Here is a 17,265-nt window from a genome sequence, read left to right on the forward strand (position 1 = left end):
TTGAGAAGAAAGCATACTGACGTCCCAATTCCTCTCAGGGATTATCTACCTTGTCTTGAATAAATAAATATGGACCAGAAATACGGTAAGTATTAGAGTAGCTTCATAGTTCTGGTAGCAAAACGAATCTTCCGCCTGTTTCCCAAGAGCAGGTTATACTGTCTTGGCTCTGTCATCAAGCGTAAATAATTTATTGTTCTGTGGCTCTGTCTAGATACATCTTTCCTCTCCCCATATGGTCTGTCACAGGGCTGATCTTATCATGAGCTAACTCTAGTGAATTGTCTAAAGTATTTTGTCCTCTAAAAACCAAAGATCTCTCTTTTTGAAAGCAGTGCCATTTGATTGTATCTACATGAGAGATCTAATTAAGCATCCTTACCATCTGTGATACAGCGTTTCATAGGTCAGGTGTGTGACTGAGGCAGCTAGTTTATAAAAACAAGCACTGGGCTGTTTCCATTAGATAAGAGCTGGCTGCTTATTAAGCAGTCTTGGCAGCTTCCTAGGCTTTTAACTATCCTCAGCTGGCTTGTTTCTAAAAGATGTAAAATCAGTTTCTTGATGCTGCTGAACCATGTCACAGTTGATTCTTCTGCAGTTCAAAAAAGTTGTTATCCAGGTTATGAAGTTTTAAACGCACAACTTCTGAAACAGCCGTTCAAGCTCCAAAACTCTACATTGTCACAATGAATCAAGCCACTTATCTATCTTGTCCAGTCGGCTGTCTCTAACTCAACCAAGAACAAGATGATTCTAAGCAAAAGGGAAAGAAAGTGAAGAACTCAAGGCTGTCTGTTCATGGGACTATTCCAAAGACACAATTCATACTTTCTCCGGCATGTAATTACTGCATCCCAGTATGTAAAGGTATGTAAAGGTATGGCAAGATCACATGGAACAGGCAGATTAAGTGGAAAGGTTCACAGTGAACTGCATATTGCCTTTTCACACGTTTTCAAAGTAGTGACTAGATCCTTTAGTTAATTTGTGAAACAGATCTTACTGTAATGATGATGTTACATTTACAAATATCTTTAAAAGCAAGGCAGCTCTTTGGCAGTGCTTCATTTGAGGCCTCGGAGCACAAATCTGGCCCCTGGACTTACCCAGAGGGCCTCCTTTGTGCCTTGTGGGTGTGGTGCTGAGAGCCAAGGGTGGGCCTTGCTCCTCCAGCATGCTGGCATCCCCTTCAGGAGCCTGTGCACCTTCTGCTGCCTTTGCGAGGCCTCTCTCCATGGCCAGAAAATCAGGGGCCAGCTGGGCTGGGGGTCCTCAGAGGCAAAACCGGCCTCCTCCGTGCTCCATCCTCACTGTTTGACTGTTTCTTTTCTGCAAGGACATCACAGTGAAGACAAAGAAGACGTTGGTGGGGAGGAGAGGAAGGCTGAAGGAGTGAAGAACTGCACTGAGCAATGTAAGATCAGCTGCAGTGGCAGACCACAAGGATCATTGTGGGAGAGGAAGCCTCCTTTCCAGCTGTTCTCGGTCTTGAGCATTATGTAATGCTATGAAGTATATCATCTGAAGCTGGCATTTCCTCCAGGGAGCAGCTTGAATTCTAAGAGAAACCCGGGCCCCACCTGGATGTAGGCAACCCTAGTTGGCAGTGAGGTAGGGTTGCCAACCTCCAGGTACTAGCAGGAGATCTCCTGCTATTACAACTGATCTCCAGCCAATAGAGATCAGTTCACTGGGAGAAAATGGCCTCTTTGACAATTGGACTCTATGGCATTGAAGTCACTCCTCTCCCCAAACCCCGCTCTCCTAGGCTCAGCCCCAAAAACCTCTCACCGGTGGCAAAGAGGGACCTGGCAACCCTACAGTGAGGGAACAGATAAGCTACATTTCCAGTAGACCTTGCTTGTTTTACCAGTGAGATTCCCAAAGCTGAGTTCACCAAATCTTGAATATGTTCATTGACACACACACCCCACTAAGTATGACTAGTGTAAATTGGCCCCAATCTTACAAGTTTAGCAATCTAAATAGGTCCTTTTAGACATCTGTGTTTTTTTTAAAGAATGAAACTGATTTGTCCCAAAAATCCCATGTGCCCAATCTGTTACATACTCCCCATCCCAATTAATAACATGCCATAAACTCAGAATCAGGCTCTGAAGACAAATTGATTCAGTGGCTTATATGTAAATAAGCTTATTGTGTATAAATCCTTTAAAATGTTGCTATTATTATAACTTGCTAAAAAGCAACAGACAGTTTTTAAAAATATACACAGAAGGTGCACATTAAAATGACTTAAGGGCTACCAAGTGAAAGAATTTTTTACTCTGAGTATTTTATCAAGCAATACATAAATCATTAGAGTAAAGTCCATATTGCAAGTCAACTCAGAGAATGCTAGAAAGGTTAATGCTTTGATAAGTACTGAATGAGAAAGACATTCCTATTTGCTTTGAGGGAAGACATTGTATCGTGACAGAGATTTTTCACACAGCAGATTTATTAAGTACCTTCGAGCTATATTTTGGTGAGGACCTCATTTATTAGGGAAGACAAAATAGACTCCCCAGTATTGGTTCATATTATTTCTACACATGCATCATCATGGCCTCATAAAGTCACTCTTTTAGGCCACCTCTCTCGTTAGTTTTAGTAAAGACACCACAGTGATTTTTACCACCATTAGGGTTGCCAGGTCCCTCTTCTCAACCGGCGGGAGATTTTGGGGGCGGAGACTGAAGAGGGTGGGGTTTGGGGAGGGGAGGGACTTCAATGCCATAGAGTTCAATTGCCAAAGCGGCTATTTTTCTCCAGGTAATCTGATCTCTATAGGCTGGAGAGCAGTTGAATTAGCAGGAGATTTCCTGCTATTACCTGGCAGTTGGCAACCCTAACCACCATTGTTTGGCCCCATTATTCTACTTAAAAAACCTTTATTCCCATATGCTGGAAAACCTTTGCTTTCGATGGATCTCCAAAACTGTAAACTTCTGACCTGACCCTGTCAAGATAACTCTATGCAAAAATGGTACCTCAGTCCTATGCTGATGACTTCATTAGAACTAGGCCTTGATGTATGGCTAAACAAAAAGAGGTCCTCATCCAGGCAAGTCAGATGCATAGAACAAACACAAACTGGCTTGTCTTGATCTTGGCTAGTCTTTTCTGTACTCTCTCTGATGTTAAATTTAGCAGTGATGTCGCCATTTTCCCCGTTTCTGCAAGTATTCTGCTATTTAGCACACAGGGATTGCTGATCAGGGAAAGGGGAGTGTGAGAAGAATTCCCACAGATACTGTTAACTTATGCAATAATAAGTAAGAGTCATGAGTGGGGTTGCCAATTCTGGGTGGTGAAATTCCTGGAGATTTGGGTGCACAGCCTAGAAAGGGCAACGTTTGAGGAGGCAGGGGAGCTCAGCAGGGATGTGCCAGAGATTCAGCCCTCTCAAGCTGCCATTTCATCCAGGGGAACTGATCTCTATTGTCTGGAGAGCAGCTGTAACTCTGGGAGAACTCCAGGTTCTCCATAGAACTTTCCATAGAGAACTCTCCATAGGACGGATTTTTCACGCACTTTTCATCTATTCCCCAGAGAGAGGTCCTGCATCCCAAGCCACCATTTTCAGTGTGTGCTTGTGATATTTGCATCAAGCCCATATAGGGTTGCCAGGTCCCTCTTTGCCAACGGTGGGAGGTTTTTGGGGCAGAGCCTGAGGAGGGTGGGGTTTGGGGAGATCTCCAGCTAGTACCTGGTGGTTGGCAACCCTAACCCCATACCCTGATCCAGGCCAGTATTTTACGCTGCCTTTTGTTAACAACATGCAAATCTACTCCAGGACCTATCTTGGGCTTGAAGAGCTAAAAGAAAGAAATGCTAGAAGCAAGTTAGTTTTGTCATTGACACAACTCTGTGCAGATAACGAACTTTATATTCAATTCTGCATGTACTTAAAAGTGTGCTCCCTCTAGGGTTGCCAGGTGCCCGATGGTGGCGGGCAAACCCCTGCCAATCCAGCCCCCTGCCCATCGACCAACTGAGGGTCGGTGGGCAAACGTGCATGTGTGTCTACACACTGTGGCACATCACTCCCGGTTTATTTTTATTTTATTTTTTTATATAGATTTTATTGGATTTTATACTAAAAATTTTCCATTGCATTAAACAACATCTATGACAATATAAAATTTCAATTCTAACCTAAAGTTGTTATAGTTCCATAACATATAATAAAGAAAAAAAAGAAAAAAAAGAAATGGAAAATTTTGACTTCCCCTTCACCTCTATCTTCCTCTTAATAAAAAGTTCATCTCATCGTAGTTAATCTAATCTTAATAAACTATCAATATCCTGTATAAAAAAAACCATAATCTGTTAGTAAATATAATTATGCTTATTCATTATAAAAAAAACCAAAAATAATCCTCTGGATCAGATTAGAAAATATTCTTCCATTCTTCCCAATTTTAACTCATATTCACAATAATGCATCCACGCCCCCCATTCCCCCAGAAACCGAACGTCATTTTCTTCATTTAGAATAGCTGTGAGTTTTGCCATTTCTGCCACTTCAAACATTTTAACAATCCAGTCTTTTTTCTCAAGAATTTCTAGCCCTTTATTCCCAAAATGATATCTTAATCTTAATTCCACTACATCATTAATAGCCATGCCACCCGTCCACACTATCAAAGCCTTTGGATCCAGCAATCATATTTAAATCAATCCTTTAACCATGGTCTAATAGTTCCTTCTGTAACTGAAATAGGCCAGTCAGGTATGGGAACAGGATTTCTTTGTTCTCTCTCATTTCCTCAGACAGGATACGTATCCAAAAATAACTCTTTCTGGGCTTCATCTCCATCGTGGCTTCAATCTGTATTCCTTGACCTGCTCTCTTCTTCCTTATATCCACACGTCGTTCCATGACTTTTTTAAATGAAAAGTCTATTTCTTGTATGTCTGATCTCTTTATCGCCGGCTGGTTGCTTTCTTGAACTTCTGTCTTCTTCTTTGTATCCTTGTATTCTTCCATGACTTTTTGGGCAGAAGAATCCATTGCTTGTATGTCTGTATTTGTGGTCATCGTTTGAATTTTCAAGACTTTTATGTCTTCTATAACCAGATCCAACTTCTGATTGCCTACCTGTGATGATTGGTCAAGAGTCGTCATCATTGAAATCAGTTGAGCCATCTGTGTTGAAATCTGTTTTAATTGTTTAATTGTCGCCTCAGAATGTTTAGCAAGCATGTCCTGTATTTTTTTTTCCATGTTTGAATTCTGTAAAATTCCCTTTGATTTCATAGGAGCAGGGCTATGTATTAAGCCAAAAGAAGCTGGTAAAATACATGTCCACAGACAGGGCCTTTAAAGTTCTAATTAAAAGATAATAATTCAAACATCAGCCTTATAATTTTTTCGGGTTGAAAAGAGTCGAAATTGGCTCTAGAATTGCGTTTTAAAGTTTTGAATACCAGTGAGTTTTTTTCGGTCGCTCTAGGTCGGGCTGATCAGGAAGTATACAGGAAGTTGCTAGTGCCGTGGACCTTCTACCGCCTCTTCTCGATGGTTGTTCCTTCAGGAATGATTTCCAAGTAACTCGAGTGCGACGCGTAATCGGTCCTACAACTACTTCCTGTTATTTTAGTTCCGATGATAGATAGGTTGTTATAGAGGGTCTTCCGTTCCAGGCGCTCCCTTACTGCAAACGTGGCAGGATATTCTTCGCCGGAAAATCAGGAAGAAAAATCACCCTCCCCTTCCCTTGGACCCATTGGTGATAGTTCTTGTCAATCAAAAGGTATCCTTCCGACTCTTTATTATGGTTTAGGCTGATCGGATTGATAAGGCTCCTGTCGCTAATCCCGATGGCTAACTCAGATCAAACTTTTTCAGTTCGGATTAAGGAGGAATGGGGGTCCCAGAAATATTCTTATCAGCCCCCCGTCTGTTCAAGTTTCCAGTAAGTAGACGAAGAGTTCTTTTGTACTCACTTGGGTGTCAAGAGGTGAGGTTCTTTTCTTTATGTAGTCCTTATGTTGGTATTAAGATGGTGGAGGGTGGAGCTTGATGCCTAAGTTGCGTTTTGGCGATGTCCTTCCCTAGTGCCCTCGCAGGACCGGCGTCCAGGACTCCGAGGGGCTTAAAAAGCCCCCTCAGAGTACCTAGGAGGTCAAACCGCGTTTGCGGGCTGCAGGGAGTTCTTGCTTTCCAACCCACTTGCAAGGGTCGGATTGGGGTATCTATGTACCCCAGAAATAACGCAAACTTGGATTTCTCCCAGGACAGCCTGGGGAAATGGAGTGCTCTCCCCAGCAGCACCACCGGAAGTCCACATCACTCCCGGTTTAAACCCGGAAGTGCCACATCATGAGGGGCCTTATACCACTCAGTGGTATAATGCCCCTCGCGGTGCAGTGCTTCTGGGCGTAAACCGGAAGTGATACACATGTGCGTCGGTGCAGCCGCGCACGCGATCCCTTCAGCTCTGCCCCAAAAGCCTTCCATCAGAGGAGAGGGGGGGACCTGGCAACCCTAGCTCCCTCCTGATTCTCAAGTTTAAAAATCCATGGTACTTTGAATGCAACAGTGTACACTGTCAAACTCCAAATGGTTAAAATGTGATTGCAAATAATCCTTTATACGTGGCTGTCTATCAAGAAACTATTTCCAAGCCATTAGCCACCATCAATGAACCATCAGTAAACTATTAGCCTAACAACCATATAGCCAACCAGCAGCTCTAACTCCACAGTTGTGTGTGAACCCTGATATGTTCATAAATTCTTCTATTTCCCTGAATGTTGACATCACACCAAGTCTGGATAACTGGGATGGTGTCTTCTTTCTCCATCTCTTGCGGCAGCTGCTGATGGATTTTCTCGAGTATCTGGCTGTGATGAGCTGGGTCTCTAAGGGTGCTATCACACCTGCCAAATAATGCACTTTCAATCCACTTTCAATCCACTTTGTAGCTGGACTTTGCTGTGTGATGTGGCAAAATCAACTTGCAAACGATCGTTAAAGTGCACTGAAAATGAATTGAAAGTGCATTATTCAGTATGTGTAAAAGCACCGTTAAATTAAGTGTCCTTCTTAGGGCAGCTGTTGCTATGAGGACTGCCCAGAATTTGCCTGCTCCAGTCTAAAGCAGAATGCCATACAGCTGAAATTTAGCTTGAAAAGTAGATCAAGATCCTGTTGAAGATACAGCAGCATCTCATTTGTTTTGAGCCTTTAGCTGGAGATACCACAGACTGAACCGGGAATGGTTTCCCCGTGATCTATCACTGAGCCCCAGGCCTTGCCAGTTAACAGGGAACCTTTTTACTGCAAGGAGTGGCAAAGCACACATTTATTTATTTATTGCATGTTGGAAATTCTGCTGACATCACATCCCAAAAAGCAGATACGATTTTTACAAACGTATCTGAAACACTGTGACACATCTCGTACTCATTATCTGCAACAGTGCATCTAGTACCCCATTCCGAAGCAAAGCCAGCAATACGGAACTGTATCATTGCACACTGCATGCACAATTGGCCTAACGGAGAATCATTCGTCACATTCTAAAGCAGAGACAGCAACATAAATTAATGCAGATCTGAATCACCACTCACATTGCCTGCACAATTGACTTAATTGCACAGCTTGTTCAATTATACCGTTCCCCTCACACATACACACCACAGAGCCATCAATAATCTTTGCAAGCCTGCAATCTATTCAAATATTAATGCCATAACAACTATGCAATTTTTCGGCTGTGGGAGCAGGGGTATGCATGGCATCCCTGTTCTAAACCAAGAAGATCAGAAAACCGATAAGGAATTCACTGAAAAATAATATAGAAGAAGAAGAAGAGTTGGTTGTTATATGCCAACTTTCTCTACCACTTAAGGCAGAATCAAACTGGCTTGCAATCACCTTTCCTTCCTCTCCCCACAACAGACACCCTGTGAGGTAGGTGGGGCTGAGAGAGTTCTGAGAGAACTGTGACTAGCCCAAGGTCACCTAGCTGGCTTCATGTGTAGGAGTGGGGAAACCAAACCGGTTCACCAGATTAACGTCTGCCGCTCATGATGAGGAGTGGGGAATCAAACCCGGTTCTCCAGATTAGAGTCCAGACTCCAAACCACCGCTCTTAACCACTACACCATGCTGGCTATACAAGGAACTCAGCATCTTGACTGTAGACATATGGAAATAAATTTCTTGTAGTTGTTCAGAGGGGATTGAAAGGGTGCATGCGTGCTAGCAAGACACATAGATTCGCATGACATTTTCTTACAGCATTTCAACAATACGGAATAAACAAAACTGTATATAGTAGAGGGTATTAATTTGTTCCATTTTGAGAAAACACGAGTCATTGGAAAATGTCAATAATGCTAGGGAAAGTGGAAGGCAGCAGGGGAAGAGGAAGACTCAACATGAGATGGATTGACTGAATCAAGGAAGCCACAGCTCTCAGTTTGCAAGACCTCAGCAATGCTGTTAATATAGGATGTTTTGCGGCTCATTAATTCATAAGGAGCAGTGGCTTGACCGCACTTAACACACACATTAAACTTGTATCTTAATTTCCATTGAGTGTATGACTTTGCTGTCCCATGTTCTCAGACAGTAGAGAAAGCTCCTAGAAAGTCATGGATATCCTTACATTTCTGAACAATTGTTCAGCGTGTGGGATGGTTGTACAGTCTGAATAACCAGTTAAACAAACGGCTGGCAAGTACAGTAACAGCTGACACATGCATGTAGATTGTTATACAAATGTGCATCTCACTGTTATGTGCTACTGACAAACATCTGCATTTGAACATGCATTCCATTGCATGTTCCAATATGAATTCATCATTTTTTCCTTCCTTCTACCTTGCACAAGATTTTGTTCAATCAGTTGTCATTTTTTCCTCCAACAAGTAGACAGAAGAACTGAACATGGAAAAAGTTTGGGGTACTTTTCCTCATCAGTTGAACAACAATATCCATATTGGAAATCAAACTTGGATGACTATTCTCGTATCTGAAATATAAATTGATAAATGTCATAGGAACTGAGAAAATTATGTCATGGAATTTTATCCTTTCTCTGCTTCTTTCTCTAACCATAGTCATAAATGAATTGTGTGTGTACCTGTCCTGCCATTGTAAAGGTAGAAGTTTTCATACGCTGTCCAAGACTAATTATCGTTCATTTTATAAACACCATCCTATTCCATCACATCTCTTCTCTACAGCTGTTTCAGCATTCATATCAATTTATTTCTTTAAAGGTCCTGCTACATTATGTAGTGCCTGCTTTGTTAAAAATGGATGAAGAGATGAGTCAGAGATGGGTGGGAGGACCTTAAATATGCCTCAGATGAGTTCCAAATTTAAAATAAATTATTCATTTATGAAGAAGCATTCCAGTGAACAGTTAGCTGGGGTTACACTTTATGTCTCTTTAATAGCCTGTATGATGATGGAGAAAGAGTCTTAATTAGAGCTCATAAGCATTGCCAATTCAGCTTTTTCGTTGAATATATTTGGACTTCTCTCAAGGCAGACACATAGGGTGTTGGAATTACACAATTCTTGACTTGGCAGTTCTGTTATTATCAGGAGCTATGGGGCTCATGCATATTACACCTATTCTGCAGTCACACATTGGCTTCCCATCAGATACCAGGTGCAATTCAAAGTACTGGCTGTCATATACGAAGCCCTTCATAGCCTTGGACTATCACACCTGCAGGACCACCTCTCCCTTATGCTTCACCATGGCAACTTCACTTATCTGAGCAGGGCCTTCTGAAGGTGCCACTTTGCAAATAGGCAAGATCAACAATTGCCCATACACATGCATTCTCTGTTGTGCCCTCCCACCTTGTGGCATGTTGCATTGGCAGCAGCTACTATTACAGTACAAGGACCTTCACTGTGTGACTGAAGCTAGGCTGCTGTGCCATTTTGTGGCTGTGCCCACCATGCTCCGCCAGAATTTCAAAGGTACCCACAGGCTGAAAAATGTGGGGAGCCCTGCTGTACGTCCTGGGGGAGCCCTCAGGACACAACTCAAGGAGCGCTCTGGGACTTGCAAGTAAGGAAGCTATGTAAACGTTGTGGTAATTGTAATTTGCCTCATGCAGGACTCTGAAGAGGCAGCATAGAAATATCCTAAATAAATAAGCCCTCAACTTGCCTGACCATTCTCAACAAAGCTCCATGACCAGATTAGCCAATGCTTAGGCAAAGCCCCTTTATACAATCTCTGTCCCTAAGTGATATGACCTTACTTAGATCTGGGAAATGGGGCTGTGGTGGAGTTTTAACAACAAAAATCTGTTACTGCACTAGTGTCTAATCCTCACATTGAGGCCAGTATTCCTACAACTGCCATATCATCTTATCATTGTCACAAGTCCACTGGAGTCCCCTTATATTCCAGCCTCTTACAGGCAATTATTTGGGGCCAAAAAATATCTGAACAAACTAGGCCTAAGAGCTTTTAATTATATTCTTTATTATTTAGGTAAAATAAATCACTTTGATTAATCAAGGGCTTAACAAAGTGGAAAGTAAACAAGACAGCCTTTCATTTTAGGATAAGTGACCATATAAACAATTATGCAGTTATTTTTTATCTGTAAGGTTGCCAACCTCCAGGTACTAGCTGGAGTTCTCCTGCTATTACAATTGATCTCCAGCCGATAGAGATCAGTTCACAGGGAGAAAATGGCTGCTTTGGCAATTGGACTCTATGGGATTGAAGTCCCTCTCCTTCCCAAATGCTGCCCTGCTCAGGCTTCACCCCAAAAACCTCCCACTGGTGGCGAAGAGGAACCTGGCAACCCTATTGATCTGCAAAAGAGAGTGGAATTTAAAATTCATTGAAAGTACATGGTAACATGAGAATGAACCAAAGTATCAGGAAGTGCCTCATGTACTCTTGGCTTACCTGTCTAACAGGACTTGCTGTCAATAACTGCAAATGACTAGTCTTTAAAACAACCACTTTTAACCAAGACTGGAAAAAATCCATGTGTATAGAAAGCATTATGAATTCGTCTAAAAGAAGTTGTTACTCTTTGTTTTCCTGCTGAATACCTCTGCCTTTTATCAAAGCAGCTTTACAAGCAAAAATGGGGAGGCCTTCTAGATGAAGAGATCAAGCATAAAAGTGAAAATGAGAATACTGACATTTTTCATGCATTAGAATTTACAATGTTTATACATCCTCTTAAACATTAATACAGATTTTTGCCAACTTCTACTCAAAGATCCAGTAGCATATTCATTAACAGTAGTAAGTGGTGGGCATGCTGGCAAGTATAAAGTAAATTGATGATATCGGCATAAAATATAAAATGGCAACAAAAGATAAGTAAGCCAGGAATTGCCCTTGAAGTCTGATTTGCTGCCACATAAAAATTATACATAACAAGCTTAGAGCACCATCCAAGAGGAGAAATATATATATATAAAAGCCAGGAACTAACAGCAACAAATGTGGAGTGCTTCTTTTAGTAAATTGGTCCAGTAAATGCTGCAGTATGATAAAAAAATGTAGTAAATTAAACCAAGGTGGTTCTCAAGAGGAAGTGTACCACCAAAGTAACGAATCAATATCCACTATGATCTTATCCAAAAAGTTCCACATATTCTGAAAAACCGACTGTACCAACATGACAGTGAAAAGTATCAGGTAGTTTGTTTGTCCTACCCTTGATAATTAAGAGACAATTCAAATGTTGGTCATGTTTGGATTTCCAAGAAGTTAACATCTTAACATGCTGTATGTGCTTAAAAAAACAAATCTGTACTACAAGCTCTGGAGTTCTCTTCTGGAGACAGTGTGGAGTAATAGTTTAAGCATCACACTAGAGATACCCAGGTTCAAATACCCATTAAGCTAGGAAGCCCAAAAGATAACATAGGGTGGTCAGTTCTCTATCAGCCTCACACAGGGTTGTAAAAATGTAAAAATAACCTTGGGGGAAGGGGAGGAAAGAAATTATGTATGCCCCTAAGCATGCCCCTTCAGAGGAAGGCTGGGAGAAAAATTCATAGTAACATATTTAAATGACTGACATTTAACACATTGATACACACTGTAGGGAGCTTATGGTTTGGTCAGAATGTGTGAGTGGTTCTCAGGGTTAGTTCCAGGTTTTTGTGGGTCCTGGGAGACAAGAGTATAACTGGACCCCAGTTCCCCTTTGGAACAGCTCCTTTCTCCTCTAACCACACCCCTTCCATTGGGCTGTGCCCCCTTTGGCTCTACCCTCTCTTCTTTAACCACACCCTTTCCCATTTCAATTTGCTTACTCTGGTAAAGACAAATCATGCGAAATTTCTCCTTTTTGATTGCATGAAAGTAACACAATCATCAGCCTGTGGATGCAGCCACGGTGTCAGTGCTTGGCTTTCAGTGCAAAAGGCGGGTTATAATTTTTAAACAAAGTAATTTAAGCAAAAGCCAGATTCTGATGTGAAAGTACTCTTTGCACTTCCTAAGGTTGTCAGGCCTTGCCAATCAAGAAAGTTACAAATGACACCCAGTTGGCATACTGAAGCCCTTGGAGTAGACAATTTGGTCCAAGACTGAATGTGCCTGAAAATACTTGGTTTGCATCAAAAGCAAGGTGCCTCTGGGTCTCATACCCCAAGCACAAAATATTTGGTATAATCAATGCAGCAACATTCTGTATCTGGGCATAAACCTCGTTGGCACAGTTCCTTACAGAGGGGTTGCTGTGTTTGTCTGTTGCAGAAAAATAAAGCAGGAGTCCAGTGGCATCTTAGAGTCTAACGGAATCTATTCCAGCATAAGCTTCTCACATCAGAACTCACTTCAGCAGATGCATAAAGTGTGACTATAGCAGCTATACTTAAAGTTACATGCGATAGAAAGTAGGATGGAGTGGGAAGAAGAACATGTCGGTCCTTGTAACATGTCCATACTTCCTCTACCCCTTTTCTGTTGTAAATATTACTATAACTGCTACTGTTGATCAACACTTCATGAATCCAATAAAGTCAGCTTTGACTCAAAAAAGCTTATGCTGGAAAAATGTTGTTAATCTTTAAGATGCTATTTAGATCCCCAGGAATTCCCCAAGTCAGAACTGGCAACCCTAGTGCAGAGACTTATCCTCCACCATTGCTCCAGCAGCTGCCCTACACAATCAGCCTTCTCTTTTTCTCCCTTCAAAGACCAAAGCAGGCAGCTTGGAGCTGGAGGAGCTTGCAAGTTAAGCCAGCTTGGCAGCAAGTGGACAGTTTTGCCCCCCAAGGGGCAGAGATGGGGCAGTGGGGCCCTCGGCAGCCCTTGGGCTCTGGCAACTGCCCCACCTCGCTGATCAATGATGTCAGTTCCTCAGCTGGGAGGTGGCAGTTTGGTGTGAGTCTGTGGAAGAAGACGGCACAAGGTGGGAGACTGCAGACCTAGTGGTTACAGGATCTCTCTCTCTGTGTCTGTCTCTCAAATCTGATATGGGCTAGTGGATCTGTTGCTCTGTAGGTGTTCCTCTGCACTTCCACCTGTGTCCTATATCTATAGTATTCTACAGACAGACTATAAGATGTCAATGCCACCTTCCAAGATGCCAACCCAGATAAATGTTAGCCCACTCAAAGAAGTAGGGCAAACATCACAATATATATTGTTATTTTGCATGTCTATTGTATTTGAAAAGTGGTGAATTTATTTTCTCAGATCTAACCACAACAACCATGCTGGCTTATCTAGAACATTTCTAAGATTCAGGACAAGCTTTGACCGTATAAATGTTAAATCCCAGTGATTTCTTTGGATATGCAGAATTCAGAGGGGCATTAAGAAAACTCAGATGAAATAGTCCTGATTGTAAGTGACGTTCTGTACAGGTGTGAAATACAACTCTAATGGCTTCCCAGCTGAATTTCATTAATATTGCAATGAAACCATTTGTGACATTTAGTGGAACATGTATAATTCAGAATTTGAAAAGATGCCCATCTCTCTGAGGTATGAAACTTTTAATGTAATCTTGAAACCTGATGGGATGGAGGTAGCTGAAATAATTATAGCTAATTTCCATAACGAATGCTGTCTCTAAGATAATTAAAAGCAAAACATTTAGAACTTAGCCTACCCAAATTAATTACTATGACTCAAACATTCATAAGAAAGAAACGGTCGATAACAGCTGGCTTTTCCTTGACCTCTTTAATGTAGCCTTATTTGTGGGGAGGAGGGAGGAGAAGTAGAAGCTACAACATTGTATAAAACATTAGTTACTAAAAAAGAAGCTCCATAATGCAAACAACCAGACTTATTTAGAAGGGAAGCATATTAAATGCTTGAAGATAGCAGCTGAGTTATATTGCTATTTTACTGATCCAAAGGAGCAGTCATCAAGGCCTCAGGTTAGAACCAGTTCATGCTGCTATCTAGGTTGAGAGCGATCTGTAGACAACACCTCCTAGCTAGATCTTGAAGATCTTCTTCAAGCCAAGGTAGACAAAGAATGTGAGGAATAAATGCAATTTGATTCTTCAAAACTCTCCACACTTTCAAAAGATGGATGGATTTTCTGGAGCATTCAGTACTGGCAACAGGATTTATAGGCTATAAAATTTATCATCATACGGTGTTATGTGTGTTGTGTTAAGTGCCATCAAGTCGCTTCCGACTCATGACGACCCTATGAATCAATGTCCTCCAAAATGTCCTATCTTTGACAGCCTTGCTCAAATCTTGCAAACTGTTATACCAAAGTCCAAATTACTACCTTGAAATTTATCTCCAGTAGGCCAAGGGATAACAGTACAGCAGCACAAAAGAGAACTAGATACTCTGAAAGAAGTTGCTGATTAACTGATTACAGCATCTCAGAAAAGTCACCATAGTGCCAAACTTGTTTGTAGAAAAGCTGAGTATAGCTAGCAAACCTAGTAAGATGTAATTTCTAAATTCTTCAAACCTTATTGAATGAGTCTGGCCCACTAAACAATATCTTTTAATTCCACCACTCGTGTTCTGTGAGGCTACCTTCATGTTTAAACTTCTAGGTTCTGTCATTATTGCATTCATTCTATTGTAAAATAACAGAGCTTGTGGGGATTGTTAGAGTGTCCCTGGCAACACTTAATGCCACTTCTGGTTATGTGACCAGAAGTAATGTCATGGCATCATGTGACACTATGCAATTCTCCGCTCCATCCCCAGAAGCTCCCTGGGGTTGCCAGCCCTTGGCTGACAACCAGCAGGAGGCAAACCAGGGTGATGGAGGGGCTCTAGCTAGGCAGAGAAGTGGAAACTGACTGGAGCCATCTCAAAGGGGAAATGACATGGCTTACACTTGCATTACAAACCCTACTCAAAATTCAGTGGCATCAACAATGTTTGGTCCTGACTGAAGAAATTGGAGAATGGCAAAACAGAGACCTCCCTTCCCCAACGCAGTGGAGGATCACCACAAGGTCACTTCTGGCTTGCATGACCATTTTCTGACCATAGTAAGAACAGAAGAAACAACAGTAAGGGTGATAACGATGCTCTAAATTAATATTGTAATGTTAATTTTTAGACGCTCTAAGTTTCTCTCTCAAAAAGGCAGATGAAATAAACTACCAAAGTCACACTGGAGTGATTGCAGTCTCTTGTCTCTCTGCTACCGCACAATCCCCACAGTAATATAAGAACAAGCCCATTAGGAGGTCTTCATTACCTTTCACTACCTCTCTGTTGTGCTACAGAACTTTTAGCAAGAGAATTGCACTAATCCATATGAATGAGATCGCAGTTATTCAGCAGCAGCTCCAACCCCATTAAAACTACTGAAGCTGCACTAGGTTTAACGAAGGTCAATGGAAAAGCTCTCACTAACTCCAAAGTGCTTTGGATCCAGCCTAGGTCTGAATCTAATTTGGCTCAGTTCATTTCGGGACCAGGCATTTTGTGAGCGCTGCTATTTATAATGGCCGTAGCTAATGCAAGTCCTGAAAATTCAAACCTTCATCAGCACTGCAGCTTCGACAGAGTATTATAAAATGAAGTGCCATCAAAATGAAATCCAAAAAAGATATCCAAAACAGAAAAAAAATAATATTATAGTTTCCCTGGACATCGTTTTCTGTCATTTGAGTCATCTGCTTTAAAAACTGGTTGCAGTTCCCTTCGTTCTGCATTGCCACTGAGTATATTTAATTTGGGGGAGAATTGAAGACTCTGTGGCTGAAAACAGATTAGTAGAAGCTTTACACACTGCTTCAGTGCTTCTGCAAATGAAGTACGAGGGTGGTGATTAATCTGATTCACTTCAACTTTTAAATTTCTTTCAAAAATTCAACCCTTCTAAAAAGTTTTTCCTGTCACCTGATACTAATGAAAAAAAATTAATTAATTAAGCAGAGATGACCTCTTCTTTATAACTGTTAAAAGCAGTGTAGCATATTTCTTTCTTTTCACATGCACTTTACACATTTACATTGCAAAAGAGACACATTTATTAAGGATGACCTAGAAATAAGACAAGCCCAATTATAGTAACTTAATCCTTGTCTAAACCACAATCACTTTCATCCCAGCAAATTATTCTAAATGGAGAAAGGTGAGGTATAAATGAAGTAAATAAATAATAAGCATAGCTGAAGATGTGAGGTACATAAAAAGTAAGTTGGTGAATGGCTGAGAAGGAAAGAATGAGGCAGGCCAAGGGGAGAGGATATGGAGGTTGCCAGGAGGAGAAAAAATGGAAAGACCGTGGGGAGGGGGATAAGACAAAAGTGAGGTGCCCCCACACACAAGTTTTCGAAGGCTCCCTATCATGTAAGTGGGTCTTGCCCAATGGCTGTCACCACAAAACTAGGCCATGGTTTCCCTAGGTAGTGTGGGCTGGCTGGCTGGCTGCCTACTCCCAGTGTCCGGTTATAGCATCCCTGGAGCGCTGAAGAGGCAACACTGTTGGGGCTTGGAGAAGAAAGTCAGAAAAATCCAGTCCGTAGTTCAGAATGCCAGAAGTTCATATCTTGCCAAATCAGAATCCACACATTTAGTCAACTAAGCTGGTCAAAGATCATCAGCGAGTTGCTAGGTGCTTAATACATTACTTCCTTGACACTCCCCTTCCCAGCCACCCCTTTTCTAGTGTGTCTGCTTGGGCTAGTCTTCATCCTACAAAGACTCCCTGTTCTGTACCTCCAGCCAGCACCGGTAGGCTCCATAAAACTAGGATAGAACTACTTAACATTATCATGTAAATTTAATTTTTTTTAATTATTTCCCTACACCTCCCCTTATTCCCATTATTTTAATATCCTCCAAC

The sequence above is a fragment of the Euleptes europaea genome, chromosome 3 (assembly GCF_029931775.1).
Source record: "Euleptes europaea isolate rEulEur1 chromosome 3, rEulEur1.hap1, whole genome shotgun sequence".
Taxonomy (NCBI): domain Eukaryota; kingdom Metazoa; phylum Chordata; class Lepidosauria; order Squamata; family Sphaerodactylidae; genus Euleptes; species Euleptes europaea.